Source organism: Saimiri boliviensis, chromosome 1 (assembly GCF_048565385.1).
Source record: "Saimiri boliviensis isolate mSaiBol1 chromosome 1, mSaiBol1.pri, whole genome shotgun sequence".
NCBI classification, from domain to species: Eukaryota; Metazoa; Chordata; class Mammalia; order Primates; family Cebidae; genus Saimiri; species Saimiri boliviensis.
The window spans coordinates 141,127,123-141,143,282 of record NC_133449.1 but is presented as its reverse complement, the minus strand read 5'-3'; the positions used below and the strand labels follow the sequence as shown (position 1 = coordinate 141,143,282).

Genomic DNA, 16,160 nt, shown 5'->3' with positions numbered 1-16,160 from the left:
ACCATTAAATATAAAATGAGACTGGGCATGGTGAATCCCAGCACCTTGGGAGGGTGAGGAGTGGGGATCACTTGAGGTCAGGAGTTCTGAGCCGAGATCGCACCACTGCACTCTAGCCTGAGCGACAGAGTTGAGACCTTGTCTCAAAAACAGAATGCAAAAACTTAAATATTCACATTAAATATAAACACTTTAATAATGTTTAAAATAATTTAAATATATCTGACATTAAATATTAACATTTAAAGGATTTAAAACATTCAGTATATAAAAACACAAAAAGCAATCTCTAAACCTCCAAAAGGGAAGAGGAAGCAATACACTTGGCTGTGTGTCGGGCCAGGGGCAGGAGAGAGAGCATCTGTCAACAGTGACCAGGAGCCAACACCACACCATAAAAGCATTCCTGACACCATGCAGCTTCTGGGTGGGAGGGCTCTGGGGACCTGGCTCAGGATATGAGTCAGGTGATAGTGGGACCGGTGCAGTGGGAGGGGATGCTCCCTAGTGGGCCGCTCGTGTGGTTGGGAGTGGGGCAGGGGGAGGTGGGGACTGTTGCTGGTTCTGGCAGAAAGCCTGAATTCCTTGGTGCATAGACAGGCTGTAGACGTGTGGACACGTCCATGGGGCTGCGTGAGGGTCCTCGTGACATGGCAGCTGGCTTCCTCAGGACAGTGACTGATGGGTGGCAAGGAGGAAGTCAGGGCACCTCTTGTATCAGAAGTCCCATGGCTTCACTTCCACCTCATCCGGTTCCTCCTCAGTGAGTTACAATGTGCAGCCCACACTCAGCAGAGAATTACGCTCTACCTTCTGAAGGACGGCAGACCAAAGATTCTGTGGTCATTCTTTAAACTGCTACACAAGTGGCTTTTGATGAAAACCTAACAATTTCACTGTACAGTTCTAGTTAGTGCTAAATGCCCTGAGGACAAAAATTAAAAATTTAAAAAATATAAGCAAAAAAACCTTCTTATTTTTTATTTTTATATTTTGAAGACTGAGTCTCACTCTGTTGCTCAGGCTGGAGTACAAGGGCGTGATTTCAGCTCACTCCAACCTCCACCTCCTGGGTTCAAGCGATTCTCCTGCCTTAGCCTCCTAAGTAGCCAGGATTACAGCCACACACATCACCGCGCCCAGCTAATTTTTGTATTTTAGTAGAGACAGGATTTTACCCTGTTGGCCAGGCTGGTCCTTAACTCCTGACCCCATGATCTGCCCACTTTGGCCTCCCAAAGTGTTCAGATTACAGGCGTGAGCCACTGCGCCTGGCCAAATCTTCCTATTTTCAATAATAATATTGTTGGTGGTTATGACAGAATTATTCTGAGATTGTTCAGTATACAGTTTGCAATGATGGCCATGCATGGTGGCTTGCACCTGTAATTCCAGCACTTTGGGAGGCTGAGTTGGGTGGATCACTTAAGGTCAGGAGTTTGAGACCAGCCTGGCTAACATGGTGAAACCCCGTCTCTACTAAAAATACAAAAATCAGCCGGGCGTGGTAGCGTGCTCCTGTAGTCCCAGCTGCTCAAGAGGCTGAGGCAGGAGAATTGCTTGAGCCTGGGAGGTAGAGGTGGAGTGTGCCACTGCACTCCAGCCTAGGCAAAATAATGAGATGCTGCCTGAAAAAAAAAAAGTCACTGTTTTGAAAATTGTTAAGGGCAATCAAACATTTATTATTCTTAACACATAAGCTGTGCCTCAACCTGACAGAGGATGGGAGGAAATGATCTCTACACACAAATATTCCAGCAACAAGAGAATGGCAGAGTCACAGCATCACCACAAGCAAGCCTAATTAATCAGTGGAGCCAAGCAATCAGCATCCATGAAGGGTTCCCTGACAAAAAGGGACACAGCCAAGATGCTGTGTGTGCCCTACTGTAAAATGATGAACCCTAAGAAGCAGTCTTGCCAAAAAAGAACAAGAAAAACACCAACACAAGTGAACCTGAATCTCACCATGCCTCTAGATCCAAATGCCAATGCACAGATCCCTCAGGGACCAGAGAGATGCGTGATACCACCACGGAACGTCCCGTCCAGACCGGAGGAGACTCTCAGAGCTAGGCAGGCAATGACCACAGCTGTCAGCTACGTGGAGCCACCAAGCACTGGACACTTGGTCTGTCCAAGCTGAGATGAGCTGAAGCGTTTAATACACTCTGATTTCAAAGACTTAATACCAAAACAATTCCATGAATACTTTTCACATTGATTACATGTTAAAATGAAACTATTTTGGCGTATGCTAGGTTGGATGAAATACATTTTTTTGGAGATGGAGTCTCACTCTGCCCCCAATGCTGGAGTGCAATGGCACTCTCTAGGCTCACTGCAACCTCTGTCTCCCAGTTTCAAGCAATTCACTTGCCTCAGTCTCCTGGGTAGCTGGGATTACAGGCATATGCCACCAAGCCTGGCTAATTTTTTAAATTTTAGTAGAGATGGGGTTTCACCACGTTGGACAGGCTACTCTCAAATACCTGACCTCAGGTGACCCACCTGCCTTGGCATCCCTAAACGCTAGGATTACAGGCATGAACCACCATACCCGGCCTGATAAAATGCATTCTTAATATTAACTTCATTTGTTTCTTTTTACTCTACAATGAGGCTAATAGAAAATTTAAAAGTAGATACACAGTTCACATCATATACCCAACAGACAGAACAACTCTGCGGGACAAAAGACCCAGATCTCTGACAAATGGGGGAAAACAATCCAAGAGAAAACAACATAGGGAGAGTTTATGGATTAAAAATGTAAAAGACATGGATTTAAAGACATAAAAGAATCTTAGTGTATAGACCCTGTATGGAAACCAGTTCAAACTGTTCAAAATGGTCCACTTAGGACAGAGCGCTGTGATAGCACGGGGTGTGTGGCAACACTGAGAAAGTTGAGGCACACGAGGATTCACCACCGAAACAGAGATAGTTATAGATATATAGTGAGACACAGGATCTCCTGTCACCCAGGCTGGAGCGTAACAAAACAAAGTCCTGGGCTCAAGGGATCCCCCTGCCTCAGCCTCCCAAAATACTTGGGGCTACCGGCGTGAACCACCCAGCCTGTGAGCTCTTTTAATTTTTATTTAGTCTAACACATGGCGATGGTTTTGATTGTTTTCTGCGGATGCAATGCTGCACTCTCGGGTTTGGTTCTGGGTAACGGGATGGGATGGCTCCGGCAAGTGGAACCCACAGGCTGGGAACTGTCGTCATCACTGTATACACCATACTCTCTGTTAAGAAGGGCATATAACACTTTGAATAAAAATTTTAAAACTTAGTAGGGTGCAGTGGCTCATGCGTGTAATCCCAGAACCAGAACCAGAAGGCTGAGGTGGGAGGATCACTAGAGCCCAGGAGTTTGAGATCAGACTGGGCAATAAACAAGACCCCGTCTCCATAAAAAACGATAATAAAAATTTTAAAACGTAAAAGACAAAATGCCAGAAAACTTCAGAATGTGTCAAAGAAATGACTCCTTCATGTATTAAAGAATTCTCATAAACAAGGAGCATTTCACAAGCAGTCTACAAACATTGACACAAACAAAAAACAAAAAACCCAACTCATACAAAACACCCATGAAGTCTTGGGATGGCTAAAGCATCTTTGGTGTTTCAGAAGGAAACCCCGAGCCCCCGAGTCCCAGAGGGCAGAGATGCCTGAGCTCCATGTGTCCCCCCAGGCTGCCACCACCTACACCCGCAGATGGGGATATAGGAGCAGCACTGGAGAGAAATGGTACTTGCAGCCCAAGACAAATGCAGGAAAACTCTCACCTCATCCGCTCACTGGTTCTCACCCACTTCTCCTATAAAATAAGGACAAGAACACATTCTCTTAAAGGATCTTGTGGGGATTAGATGAAAATGTACTTTGTAAACAGTAAAGCACTACCTAAATCCATGTTATCACACTGTCACGGCTTTAGAAAAAAGCAGAGGATAAACACAAGGAGAGAGGTGCTGAGAAGCAGGCAGGGTTCCCTGGGGCCTGGTCTGCAATGCCCTCTCCGTTGCAGGGGGCTGCTGGAGAGGAAAGCACCTCACTGCCCTCATTTCCATAGTTTCACTCTCCACACCACTAAGGAGGTTATCCAGGTGCAAGTGAGAAAGAAAGCAATTCACTTAGAAACTTCCATTTCTTTCCTTTATACTCATATTTTGTATGACTCCTTAGGGCTGCTTTGTTTTTTAATGCAAGGGTCCACAGTACAGAACGTAATTACAAACTCTAGAAACAAGAGATGCAACAGAACACAGGTGCTCCCCACAGTTCTCAGTGGCTTTCCCATCCAGCACACCTGGGGGATCTGACACGTGGTCCCCCAGAGAACAAGGGTCCCCTGTGGAGCATGCACAAATGCCTGCCTGACCCAACATCACTGGACCCAATGTCCAAGCTCAACAATGCTCTGGAAACTCTACTACAAAGACACAGTACTGCATCACAACTTTTGGGTCATGACTAAGGTCAATTCCAGAGTCATTTTAGCATGTTAAAGAGTCATTTAAAACAAAAAATATACTTTATTTTTTAAAGCAGCTTTAGGTTTACAGCAAAATTGAGCATGAAGTACAGAGGGTTGCCCTGAACCCCCGGCCTTAGTATCCCAAAGAGAGTGGCCGTTTGTTGCAGTCGTGACCTCTTGGACACAGCACCATCACCCACAGGCCACACGACCTCAGGGTCCACCTGCTGCTGTGTAGCGTGTGGTTTGGACACACGTATCCTGACGTGGACCCATGGCTGTGGTATCATGCAGAGTAGCTTCACTGCCCCGGGGCCCCCGTGCTCCTGCTACGCATCCCTCCGTCCCTCCCTCTCCGCAGCCCCTGGCATCGCTGATCTTTGTGCCGTCTCCACAGTTTTGCCCTTTCCTGGATGTCACAGAGTAGGAACCCTACAGAGTGTCGTCTTTGTAGCTGGTCTGCTTTCACTCAGCAGCGTGCATTTACCGTCCCAGCATGCATTTACCGTTCCTCTGTGTCTTTCCAGGGCCTGGCAACTCACTTGTTTTTACAGCATCATAATACTTCGTTGTCTGGATGGACCTTGGGTTACCGATCCATTTACTCCTGCAGGACATCTTGGCTGCTTCCACGTTTTGGCAATTATGAATAAAGCCTTTTTGTGACAGTGAAATAATACAGAACAGAAAATATCAGGGGGCACTGAACACACCATCGTGGAAAGAGAGAGTATTATTTTGTGAGCATGTTCCCAGTACGTGGGGTGTATGTTATGAACAGAGAGGTAAACTACTTTTCAAACAACTGGAAGTAGTGGGGACAATTCAAATGCTGCCCTAACTGGTTGAGAGCCCTCAATTTGCAGTCAGATATATGTCAGTTTCTCAATGTACAAAATACAGAAATAAGGACAGGTGTAGTGGCTCACGCCTATAATCCAAGCAGTTTGGGAGGCTGAAGTAGGTGGACTGCTTGAGCCCAGGAGATCAAGACCAGCCTGGGTAACATGATGAAACCCTGACTCTACAAAACAAATTAGCCAGGATTGCAGCTGGGGCAGTAGAGTGAGATGTTGTCTTTAAATAAAATAAATAAAAACAAAACAAAACAAAAACAACAACAAAAAAAAACAGAAAGAAAAGAGAAAACACCATTCCTAAGCTGCGAGCTGCGAGCTCAGGACAATGTCGGATGCCCAGCTCGGCCCTCATCAATGACCTTCACAATCCCTGCTGACTGGGAGTGTATTGCCAATATGGCTGTTTCTGAAGTTGGTGACGTCGGAGGTTACTCCAAGACTGAATGGAAAGAACCTGCTCTCAGGTTCTGAGTTGAGTCCACCTCTTCTCACTCCTCCAAGCCTGCCCTTCTCTGAGGAGCCCTCTCTTCCTCCACCGCTTTCCTTCCTCTCAGAAAGGGGGGTCCCGCCATTTCCAACCCCAGGCTGGCAAAATGATGGGAAAATGCACTACCCATGTGGGCAGCTGACATGCGGTATAGGCTGTGGAGCCCGTGAGAAGTAACCGGACCCTGACCCAGAGCAAGCAGAGCCCACCACAGGCTCAGCCATGCTCCATGAGAGGCCACAGCCCAGGAGCATCCCAGGCACACCCCGTTGAGGGCAGCATAGGCCACCTACCATGTCACACCACACTCAACTGTGCAAAACACCCTCCAACTGCAAAAGGCTGAAGTGTCCACCAGCAGAAGAGCAAATGAGTGCAAGCAAACCACAATGTCGGGGTGTGCAGGTGTCCACAGACAGCACTCTGGAGGCCAAGAGCCAAACACAAGTGTGTCTGCTGTGGCTTCTGCATGCATGAGGGCCTCGTGCAATTAGGGGCCAGGCAGAAACTCAAGAATCAGGGTAGAGGAAAGGTCCAGGGGGAATCCTGTACCTTCACTGGGTGGTCCCACACATACATGTGACATGAACTCTATCATGTGCACCTAAGATGTGTGCCATTTCCTGCACGGATGTTATAACTCAAAGAACAATAAAGAAAAGGCTCAGATTGATTGCTGACCACTTCCCCAAATAACTAACCAAGACACACCCTGATGCCCCGTGTGCGGCCTGTGGAGGCACTGTGAAGAGCACAGCAGTGAGCTCAGTGCATGCCTTCCCCATCGTCCTGGCGTTCCATGGAGGCTCAGATGCGGGGCCGGGCCTGTGTGACAGCCTCACACTACCCCCATTCCCGAAGAGACCAGTACACCCCAAAGCAGGGGCTGCAACAGGACCACACGGGAGGCTCCAGTTCCTTCCAGCACAGGACCAAATCCACACCAGCGCATCAGTGAGTCCTACAGATCCCAGAGAAGCATGGGAGCACCTCGAGGCCTCTGCATTTAGGGGTCTCTGCCATCCTGAGCCTCAGGTTGAGTGGGTTCCCATCTAGCACACAGAGGGCGAGGGGCAGATGCTCTCCCTATGAAGGCCATACTGCTCTGATGAAAGCCTGTACATGCTGCCTCAGGACCCCTGTAACAAAACAGCGAGTGATGTTGTGTTGGCAGGGAACCTTTAGTTTGCAAAGCCCGTCACACACACAAGCCGAAGTAAGAGGTCTGTGTCTGCACCGCAGCTGAGGACAGAGCACATGGGTGCCCAGGGGCCTGCAAACAGCAAGGACTAAGGCATCACTGACTGTGAGAGGCGCCAGTGTCAGTTCCCACAAGCTTGTGTTATGGTCTGACCCAGAGGGTACCTGTGAGTTTCCCCTACAGCCTGTGCTTCTAAAGGACTAGGAGAAACAGTGGGACAGGATCCCTGCAAGCCGGCGGCTGGCCAGCCAGACCCCTGCCTGTGCTGAGGCATGTGCCACAGACATGACCACGCACCATGCTTCGAGATGCCCTGTGACTCTCTCAGATGGGTCTTTTATTAGCGTTTCTAAATTAAGAAGTGAGGGCCAACATCGCAGGAAACCTTAGATACTATTTCTGGCAGGTGGTTTACAAAAGCTTTAACTGTTAATCTGCGGATCCAGTTTTCAGTCATAGTTTTCTGCCATGTAATTCACAGAACCCAGGCCTCTGGCCACTTGTTCAGGATATCTGTGGAGCTGAGAGCCACTGGCCTCATGGGCTACTCAAGACTTGAGGGGCTGAGGCAAGAGCCACATCGACAGAGCCAGAACTGGTACCTGGATGGAAGCAGGTGCAGGAGATCAGCCACAGAAAGCACACACACCAGGGCACACGACTGCCTGCACCCCACAAGATCTCATCAGACCTGGCGGGGCATGCCCCCAGAATGCACACACACCAGAGCATGCGACTGCCTGCAGCCCCAAGATCGCTGTCCGACCTTGGGGGGCAGTGTCCACAGACAGCATGATGGATTCAAAGACCCAGGAAGGAGTGAGTCTGCTGCCGGCTTCTGCATCCATGACGGCCCCGTGGTTGCTAGGGCCAAGTAAACACTGAAGGAGGAGGCAGAGGGGTGCAGGAGGAGTCCTATAGCAAGACACTGCCCAGATTTCTCACCATTGCCTTTAAAGTTAAAAATCACAATACCGTTTCTTCTGTACTGGTGGGAACCCAGCACTTTAATGAGACACGAGGTTAAAGTGATGCTTTGTAAGGAAGTTTAGCCACCTGTGGGCGTCACTCCGCCCCGGTGGCCATGACCGGGAACACAGGCACTAGGACCCAATCTGTCCTAAAAGCACGCCCTTTGAGTCCCCACTCTCTGTTTCTAATGTTCTGACTATATGAGAGACGATAAAAGGGTTTCAATACAAGAGTCACATTTTAAACATAAAGAAATGACGTTCCATAAGAAAACAACTGCAGGCCAGGCATGGTGGCTCACACCTGTCATCCCAGCACTTTGGGAGGTTGAGGCAGGTAGATCGCTTGAGCTCAGGAGTTGGAGATTAGCCTGGGCAACATGGTGAAACCCTGTCTCTCCAAAAAAAAAAAGAAAGAAAGAAAAAAAGTAGCCAGATGTGGCACACCTGTAGTCCCAGCTACTTGGGAGGCTGAGGTTGGAGGATCGCCTGAACTCACTGCAGAGGCTGCAGTGAGCTGAGCTCAAACCACCTGTACTCCAGCCTGGGCAACAGAGATCCTATCTCAAAAAACAAAAACAGAAAACGAAAAAAAACCCTGCAAATTATCCTTCTGCTTAATGGTTGAGAAGGAAAAAACAAACGAACAAACAAAAAAAACCCTTGCACATTAAAATGCCAAAGCCCACAGATTCACAGATTAATGCATGAAGCCCCATGCCAAAAGCTCCAGAGGAAACATCAGAAAGGAGAGCACTTCAGGTGACCTGGAGTCCTCAGCGCCACATGACCAAGCAGAGCTGAGCGCTGTGTCTCACTGGACGTATCATCAGACATTCACTCTCAGTTTTCACACTGTTAACTCTACTGCACAATACACGAATATGGTCTGAGCAATTCTAACCACACAGGCAACGTGCAGCTCTTGCCTCAGTGGAAAACAAGCCTGCCCAGGTCATACAGGCGGGGTTGGAGGCAGCTGAGCCATGCAATGCCTGTTCCTCTCCCTCTGTTCACTCTAGTGTGTGTGGAATCCCCCTCTGTTGGGACTACAGCTCCTGGGCTGCAAGCACCTGCTGAGCACGAGGGTCCAGCTTCCAAGCTCACTGTCCCATGAGTGACAAGCAACAATGTGACCCACCTCCCATGTCACTTGGTGCCACTATCATGCTGACTCCCTACACACCAGGGCCACTGTGTCACTGTGCCACTCAGGAGCTCCAGGGGCAACCATGGTGGTCATTCCAGGATGCTGTCCTGTTAGGCTCCCAGGACACTGCCCCAAGCACCCAGCTTCAGTGGGTATGACACTCCCAGACCCACCCTTACTATGCCACAGTATGTCCACTCTGCACAGGTGCTGCCATGAGTGCCACACTGTGTCCTCCAGGATGTGGGTCTCTGTTAGTCCCTCCCGTACCAAGCCAGGACGGCCACCTGTTTACAGGGGTGTTGACAAATAATGATTACCTGCAAAATTAAAACACTGATTTGAAAAGGGCCTGTCAGTAGTAGAAATCCTGTAGTTAATACATACTCTGTTTGAAAAAAAAAAAAAAAGGGACGGGCGCGGTGGCTCAAGCCTGTAATCCCAGCACTTTGGGAGGCCGAGGCGGGTGGATCACGAGGTCGAGAGATCGAGACCAACCTGGTCAACATGGTGAAACCCCGTCTCTACTAAAAAAATACAAAAAAATTAGCTGGGCATGGTGGCGCGTGCCTGTAATCCCAGCTACTCAGGAGGCTGAGGCAGGAGAATTGCCTGAACCCAGGAGGCGGAGGTTGCGGTGAGCCGAGATCACGCCATTGCACTCCAGGCTGGGTAACAAGAGCAAAACTCCGTCTAAAAAAAAAAAAAAAAGAAAAAAGAAAAAAGAAAAAAAAAAAAAAAGAATTTTTGCAGAAACAGGTAAAAAGAAATCTCTGCTCTTTTCAACATTTAGAGAATCAGCCAGGCAAAATAATAATTTCCTTCTCTCAACTAAAAGAAAGGTTTGGAGGAAAAGAAGCCTAATTAGTAACAAGTAAATCACTCAGATGTAAACCCATAATGAAAGCATGTGGGAACCTCCTTTCCCGTCAAAGTTGCAACCCATGGCCTCACCGGGCTTAGGACCTAGGAAGGAATGGTGTGTCCATATGCTCCTGACCTGAGTCTCTAAACCCGGGGAGAGATACCCTGCGTAACTGCTGATGGGTGAGCGGTACACATCCAGGACTCTCTACACCAGGGGAAAGATGTCCTGGGTAACTGCTGATGGGTGAACTGTGCACCCCCCAGATCCCTGTAACTACAGGTTCTCAAGAACACGAGGACCAGAACCCATATTCCACCTAGAAACTTATTCCTGTGATGCCTGCCAAAAGGTCCACTTTTCAGTCCATTATCACAATGAAGAGGAATTTTTGCTATTACGTCAAAATCGTGTGTTAAGCAATAAAAGGACCTACAGAGGTGTGTATTCCTCCTTGGTACAACCAAAGCAGGAAGAGGGGCCCAGGTCTGCTTGAAGGCTTACACTAGCAAATCAAAACACAGAGCACTGAGAGCTGGGGAAGCCAGCTGGGAGCACCACACACCACACAGGCTGGATGTGAAAGCTCCATGGTCCGAGAAGCCCATCCGACCCTGAGTGCACCCAGCGTCTGTCAAGTGTCAGGTGTAAAGGTGGCTCTTTTTCAAACTATTTCAGAATTTATTTAGAATAGGGTATTATATTTTATGATTCCTACATAGAAAATATTTTCTAACCATATCATTTTACAACAAATTAACAATAGCTAATGTTTTCTTTAAAATTTTTGAAGCACACAGAAAAGTATGAAGAATACAAACATATCCACCATCTGTTCATTTTGCCATATTTGCTTTAGAATTTGAAAATTTAAAACTTACATAATGGTTGAAGCCCCTTATATAAGCCCCATCCTGCTCTAGTTCCTTCTCAGTGTAAATCTGATTTTGAGGCTAATCATTCCTATGGGTGCTTTGACATTCATGCTACAGATAAGCCTAACAGAGGACTGCTGATGGCTTTGCAGGTAATGTACTGGACGGTTCCTGCCATACCTTTTCCCTCCATGCTGTGCTTTGGGATTTATCTGTGTGGATACAGGCAGTTCTACTGTTCTTATGACAACTGCAGTGTGCTCTTCATTGTCTGAAAAAATCCATCCTCCTGTTGACTGACATTTGTTTTTTTCCAACTTTCTGCAAATACAAACAACACCAAAACGAATATTTGTTTCTTTACAAATCTAAAAATTACAACTAGAAATGGAATTCCAAGAAACTGTAAAATGCTTTGTAAAAACCCGATGAAGTGTCACACTGTACAGTCATTCACAAACATGTCGTCTTTCACTTCTGATTAGGGCGGATGTCTTCTGTTGTTTAAAAAAAAAAAAAGGATTTTTGGGGGGTGGGCAGGGGATGAAGTCTCCCTCTGTCACCCAGGCTGGAACGCAGTAGGGGCATCTCGGCTCACTGCAACTTCCGCCTCCCAGGTTCAAGGGATTCTCCTGCCTCAGCCTTCCAAGTAGCTGGGATTACAGGTGCTGCCAGCACACCCGGCTAACTTTCTTATTTTCAGTAGAGACGCATTTTCACCATGTTGGCCTGGCTTGTCTTGAACTCCTAACTTCAGGCAGTCCACCCGTCTCCGGGAGATTAATCCCACCCGCTGGGATTACAGGTGCCCAGTCCCGTTGCAAAACTTTTATCAAGAGATCTTGGCTGAAAAAGGGGAAATGTACTCTGCATATAATCTTTTTTTTGTCCCAAACTGGAAAGAAGATGCTAATTAAAGTGAAGGCGCTGACCGGAAATTGAGATTGACATGGAATCTACAGATAAGGTGGAGCAAATCAAGGAGCATGTGGAGGAGAAAGAGGGAATCCCCCCACAACAGCAGAGGCTCATCTACAGTGGCAAACAGATGAATGACGAGAAGACAGAAGCTGATTACAGGATTTTAGGTGGTTCAGTCCTCCACCTCGTGTTGGCTCTGAGAGGAGGAGGTGGTCTTACGCAGTGATGGACTCTCCATTTTACCTCCTTCCTGTTGCTCATGAGGCATCGTATATCCTCTGACTCTCTGGGACACCAGAGCCACGGCCCCCACTCCAGGATGCCCAGTAATGTATGTCTACTGGTGGGAGACTATGAGGACCCCAGGATGCAGTATTCCTGGCCCAGAGGGCCCTTGATGGCTACTGGGTGTTAGTTTGCAGTCCTGTGTGCTTCCCTCTCTTATGGCTGTGTTCCCTGCTTGTCAATAAAATATTTCCTGGCCAAAAAAAAAAAAAGAGAGAGAAAGAGAGACAATATAATTAACAAATTTCATTTACATAAAAACTATAAACTCAAGTGCTAACAGGAAGCTGTCCATTGGCAAAACAAGAGCTCAGAAGAGGCACAATGGCCCAGACAGTTCTGAAACCCCAGAAATCACAAAGAAGATGGACAGGCATGCGCACTGTTCTGGGGAGAGGATACTTAGCTTTTACCCAATTCTCAGAGAGCCCAGACCCCAAAAACGTTTAGTAAGGCACCTTCTCAATTTCCAACGAGGGCAGTGATGTGGGAGTGAGCATCAGCTGACAGAGCCCTGGACTGACACTCCTACCTTCCAAAGAAGACCAAACACTCACCAACACACCCAAAAAGAACGTTTTTAAATATAAATGACTTCAGAATCCTTTAACATATACCCAGAAAAACATTAATAAGCCATAACTCAAGTTATGTGGACTATTTATACGCAATATTAGAGAAAAAATCAAGGTTTCCATGAAGAAAAGCCTGAAGCCCACAACTTTGTTTCTAACGTAAATGAGGAAGGTGAGACACCTTTGCTGCAATCATGGAAAGGAGACACAGTTTGGATACAATGCCATGGGTCTGTTTCTCTCTGTATTAAACACACCACAGCGTTTTTTCTTTTTAAATTATTGATTAATCAGGCAATCAAACCAAAAGGAAGCAGCCAATTTAAGTTGGAACAGGGCAATCTGCAGATACCCACAGGTTGGAGAGATGAGGCCCCAGTGTGAACAGGCCCCACCACGCAGCTTCCCTGCCTTCCAGAAGGCCTGTGTGGGTTGCTGGGCTCGTCACCTTAGCAACGGCTCTAAACATATGTGCAGTGACACCAGCTGATTTCTGAAAGCTGTAAATAGAGGATAATGGCATAAAAAATATTCCAGATTTAAAGTAAGGACCACCCACTACCTCCTCTCCTACCCCACCCAACCCCTAAATCCTACTGTTAACAATGGGAGCAATGCCACGTATGCCTAATTCACCTGTCTAATCATAGACCTACAAAAGCAAAAAGAGGTCCTTGGATTAACACTCTGCACAAACATGAGCACAAACAAAAAGTGGCCGAGAGATGGCAGAGTCTGGCATGGATGGACCAGCCCACAGCGGCCACGGCTCACCTGCAAGAGTGCTGTACCCCCACTGGCCACAGCAGCCACTGCTCACCTGTGGGAGCGCTGCACCTCCACTGGCCACAGCGGCCACGGCTCACTCGCGAGAGTGCTGCACCTCCACTGGCCACAGTGGCCATGGCTCACCCGCGGGAGTGATGTACCTCCACTGGCCACGGTTCACCTGAGAGAGTGCTGCACCTCCACTGGCCACGGCTCACCTGCGAGAGTGCTGCACCTCCACTGGCCACAGCGGCCACAGCTCACCTGTTAGAGTGCTGCACCTCCACCGGCCACGGCTCTGCTTCCCACCCTCCGCCTCACACCACCATGTGCACTTAGTCCCTTCTCTCAGGCTGTTCCAGATCTTGGCATGTGGGCCTCAAAGCACAACACACGTACTGACAGGTAGGTTTCTACCAGGAGAGAGAATGAGGTCGACTGCCTGGGCAAAGGTTCCAGGTGGAACATCCAGAGTTTCTGGTAAAGCTGAGCAACAGCCCAGGTTCAGACTTCTGAACAATTTTCTATTTTTGAATAAAACAGTCCATTTCACCTAAGAGTCAGAAAACATGGAATTTCCCAGACACGCTGAGGCCCTGGGAAGACAGCATTTAGTCCAGGATAAACCAGCAACACTCTGGACCAGGTTTGCAAAGAGATGCCCCAACATAAACAAGGCAAAGGGTGAGGAGGGACGGGCAGGGAGAAGCCAGCATGAACTCCCTGCGCAGAGCCTGCGCAGCTCTCCCAGCATGCCACACGCCTGGGCAGGATATGCCTTTTCCTTGTTTCCCCTTCTAGCGTCTTTTTGAAAGCATTATATCGAAAACTGGGCAAGTAAGTCCCCAAGTATGAGCTGACATTTTTCGGAGAAAAAACAAACTTGATATTTCATGGTGTAAAAGTCTATTTATGGGTCCTACAGAAATACTTCTCATTATAACCCTCATTAAAACTAAATACTCCAAGGAAGCATACACTGCATGTTAAAACATGAAAAACGTTATTACCGAAGAACCCAACTTTCGTTCTCTCAGAGTGCCTTTTTGTGATAATTTATGCCCAACAGGCAAAGAAATGGGGAAAAGGGAAAGAGGAGAATGAGAAGAAGGCTGGTACCACAGAGCCCAAAACAGGCATCATTTACATGCTTCATAATCCCGAATTCGGGATGCACAAACCGATAAAAATTATGTATTCATGTCTGTTTGCAAATCTAAGGATTTTTTAGGGTTGTTGTTGTTGTTATTATTGTTATTTGTTTTGGGACAGAGTCTCTCTACTGTTGCCCAGGCTGGAGTGCAGTGGCATGATCAAGGCTCACTGCAGCCTCAACCTCCTGAGTAGCTGGGATTATAGGTGTGCCCCACCACACCCCGCTAATTTTTTGTATTTTTAGTAGAAACGGCATTACTTTCACCATGCTGGTCAGGCTGGTCTCAAACTCCTGACCTCAAGAGTGATCTACCCACCTCAGCCTCCCAAATGGCTGGGATTACAAGTGTGAGCCACTGCACTGGGCCTAAGCAGATTTTGTAAAAGCAATGCCTGTGTTTCCAAAAAGAGAAAAATTAACATTTAATTATAAGCTCCAAGACTTTAATTGCTTCAACTCAATCTGTGGTGAATTATTTCAAAGTAAAAATCGGCTCAGATTTGTGTTTTTATGTGTAATCTCTTAAAAGGCAAGGTATACAGGTATTCGTAACACATAATGTATGTGTATGTGCACGGGCAAATAAGAGAGAGAGACTGGCATTGGTTGGAGGGATGGTGAGGGTGCGTGCAAATCACAGCGCCTCCTCTTGGATTTGCCAGACACTTAACCTCGTTCACAACCTCACCCCAGTCAGAAAACACAAAGTGGCAATGAACCTCAACTTAGTTACATCCATAGCCTCCACAGACAACTACCTTCACAGACAAAGACTAATAGGGTTATCACAAATGATTCACAGCTCATGTTTTTCAAGGAGGGGTCTCCAACTAGAAGTCACAGCGCATCGTGCGTCATGGCATGCCTCCCACCAGCTGTCCCCGAGTTGCCTGGGTCTCACACAGTTTATGTTTTGCAGGTCGTGAGGCTATGCTCTTTGCTCCCATGAATTAACAGAGTAGGGGAAACAAAGGCGCCTGGGACACTACAGATCACATGCTGTTTTGGGTATGGGGAATCCACCCACTCACACTCATGGCCAGCTCCGATGCTCTGAACCCAGGGACAGGTCACAGACGTAAATGTCAGCGCAGGCAGCCAGCCTCTCCTCAAGCTGGGCCCCCACACCCCTGCTCCTGACTGACGCTTTAAGCACAGGACTTCCTGGGCCTCAGTCTCCTCATCTGTACACTGAGAACAATCCCTGGGGTGTGTGCTCTAGGAGGAGCGCACAGAGCAGTGTATGCTGAGCACACGTGGGCAACCCTGACTCAGGACAGTTTCCCAGCCCCCTAAGTCATGACTAGGGCTTAATGATCCATTTCAGATTACATCTGCACAGTGCTTTACTTTCATATGTTATTTTATTTGGAGCCTCTAAAGAGCCTTAGCTAACAGATGGTATTATTTCAACATCGCAAACAAAGAGACAGTAGCTGCAACCATCCAAAGACACCTACTTGCTGCGAATGCCTGGCCGGGCCTCCAGGCAGGACCACCAACTTGAGACCCCAACATAGGCCACTGCTGTCTGTGCCCTTGCAGAAAATATAT

General features: G+C 47.7%; 1 protein-coding gene and 2 pseudogenes across 6 annotated transcripts in view; 1 reads left to right on the top strand and 2 right to left on the bottom strand.

The window, feature by feature from the left end:
- The window catches only part of ANKRD11 (ankyrin repeat domain containing 11), a 234,351-nt gene that overhangs the window by 60,985 nt on the left and 157,206 nt on the right, over positions 1-16,160 (bottom strand). Inside the window, exon 3 of one of the 6 annotated variants that reach the window (XM_074405312.1) lies at positions 11,082-11,222. The exons of the other annotated variants lie outside the window; for them this stretch is intronic. The gene's annotated coding sequence lies outside the window, so the exon portion shown is untranslated. The remainder of the gene's footprint in view (positions 1-11,081; positions 11,223-16,160) is intronic. 6 annotated transcript variants of the gene reach the window in all.
- On the top strand, positions 11,808-12,048 carry LOC120360377 (ubiquitin-like protein NEDD8 pseudogene; annotated as a pseudogene).
- LOC141585548 (ubiquitin-ribosomal protein eS31 fusion protein-like) overlaps positions 12,307-16,160 on the bottom strand; it is a 54,137-nt pseudogene continuing 50,283 nt past the window's right edge.